The sequence below is a fragment of the Triticum dicoccoides genome, chromosome 2A (assembly GCF_002162155.2).
Source record: "Triticum dicoccoides isolate Atlit2015 ecotype Zavitan chromosome 2A, WEW_v2.0, whole genome shotgun sequence".
Classification (NCBI taxonomy): domain Eukaryota; kingdom Viridiplantae; phylum Streptophyta; class Magnoliopsida; order Poales; family Poaceae; genus Triticum; species Triticum dicoccoides.
This window is the reverse complement of record NC_041382.1, coordinates 232491583-232494153: the sequence shown is the minus strand read 5'-3', so window position 1 is coordinate 232494153 and position 2571 is coordinate 232491583.

Below are 2571 nucleotides of genomic sequence, written 5' to 3'. Positions count from 1 at the left end.
CAGCCTAGGCGCGGCATGGTCAATGAGAGGCCGAGCGGGAGCGCTCGATCCTAAACCGCTGTTCATAGCAGGGGAAGGAGAGGCCGGCGCTGGCCTTGGCACGAGCGGGACAGGAAGCAGGGCGAGGCAGCGCTGCTTGAAGGGAGGTTCGACGAGACGGGCCTGCAGGCGGCTTACGGCGGCGGGGACCCACCGGATCTGACGAGGGAAGCCGGTTCCTGATGGTTGGAGTCGAACAAGACGACGATGGCTCGGCTCCTGCGCAGAAATACAGAGAGCAAGTAGGTTCAGAGAGGAGAGACGGGGAGAAGAAACGGGAAGAAAAAGAGGGCGCGAGACGGGAGTTCGGCCTGGCAGGTGGTCATCGGAGAGCGAGGTTGCCGGCAGCAGGAAGGTCCGGTGAAGGAGAAGAAGACTGCAAGGGCGGAGGACTTGGGCAGACGGGAGGAGCATGCGGCGGGACTTGGGCTCCGTGGCCACGGAGAGGTTCCTGCAGCTGGAGGTCAGCGCGGCTAGGCACTACACTTGCCGACGAGGACGGCAGAAACACGGCGACGCTGGCATCGAGTTCATGGCGTGGCTGGGCGGCGACGGGTCTTGGCGCTAGAGTGGTCGTGGAGCTCGAGGACGACGACGTCCGGGTACCATGGCGGTCTTCCTGTTTAGAACAAGAGAGAGAGAGAGAGAGAGAGAGAGAGAGAGAGAGAGATGAGAGAAAAAGGAGAGGAAACAAGGGGAAGGAAAGGAACAGAGGAGGAGCGGCGATGTGGTTGCCTGCGGGGGTGGCACGCTCGGGCTCAAAGGCGACGAGGAGGAGGCAGGGAGCAGGGGGCCTCGGTTGCTGCTGCTGTGACTTGGACGGCGCTGAAAAACAGGGAGGGGTCGGAGAGGATTTGGATCGGGAGGAGTGCGGTTCTGGTTGGCTGGGCGATGGGATCGAGGGAGATTGTGTGAGGGGATCCCGAGAGGATTAGTGGCGGCGGCCGAGAGGGATGGATGGGATAACTCCCCTAGAAATTAGGGTTGACTGTTTATATAGGTAGGTTGGTTAGGTTAGGGGCTACTCGGTCCATCCGATCGTAATCGGACGATCCCGCATAAAATAGCTAGGGAGTCCAAATAATAAAACGGTGACGACTGCCCGGGTTAGGTCCGGGACAGATTTCGGACGCGTGCGCGAGGGATCGGTGCACTATGCAAAGAGGGGTTTTCGGACCGTGCGATCGCATCGGGCGGCTCCGGACGCGAAGAGGGGTAGGTAGATAGACTAGGTGGGCTGTGGAGAGCGGGTTGGTCTGAGAGAAGAGGGGAGAGATGCAGCCCGGCACGGTTTCCGGAGACCGAAAACGTCCGACGTTAGACCGGCTATACTGTCGCTATAGTTTAATGGTTGGGCTATCAAACAAACTCTGAAAGCGATGAAACTTGACAGGCGGTCTATCTACACTATAATAAGACCACACGCCAACTTTCACTCCATTCCGAGAACATTTCTCGGCCACTTATAAAATAATATTTCGGACATGCCGCGGGCGCGTGCAAGTGTGTCTGGGCTCAGAACGGACAACGGAAGGAACGAGGAGACCAGGACGGATGCAAGTTTCAAAAACATGCAGATGCAATGCAGATGATGACATGGCAAGATGCAACACACAAGCGGAAGTCAAGGCAACAATAGCGAATAACCGGAAGACACCTGGCGCATCGGTCTCGGGGCATCACAACACTCTAGCACTACGAGAGGATCTCGTCCCGAGATCTAGAATGGCACCGGAGGGAAAAACGGAAGCGAAAGAGAAGACGTAAAGCTATGTTGCTTCTTTGACAAACGAGTGAAACCACGTGCCTTGAGAGGTTGAACAAATTGAAAGAAAGAATGCAACGAGAAGGAGCGAAGTTGAAAGCACTCCGTTAGGAAAAGGAACAAGGAAGAACAAATTCGAACATCACTCCGGTTGGAAAGATATGCAAGGCTTGATAAAATGGAGAACTTGAGCAGCGGGCACACACTTCGGTTAAATGGATAGGCATGAAAAGAACATGATCTTTGACAAAACGAGATGATGGGTGAGAAGAACAACATCGCAATGCCTCCGGAACGAAAGAATAGAAGATAGATAATTGAAATAGGAGAATGGAGAAGAAAATGCCATCTTCTGCCACAAAAGAGCTTAAAAAGGTGTCCTTAGGAGAAGGGTCGAGCGGAGTTGTTGGAAAACCAACAACAAAAAGATAAGATTGTAGTGGGCTTATGGAGAACATCTCAAAACTATGAGGTGAAATTCTGCCAGTGACGAAAATAATAGATTGGATTGATATCAACAAGGAGACGAGAAACTATTTCACCGGGAGAGTAGATGAAGAAACTTGGGTCATTTATAAGCACCATAAATAGCAACAATCCCAAAGGAAGACATTAGGTGAAATATAACCCAAGATAACTCCATTGAAGAGATTGATGGATTGAGAAGAGCTCATGCTCGAAGAAATGGATGGGTTGAAAAGATGACTTGAGCGAAGAGAAAATGATGGATTTAAATATGTCACTCTTGGAAAACTTGTGATCCATGA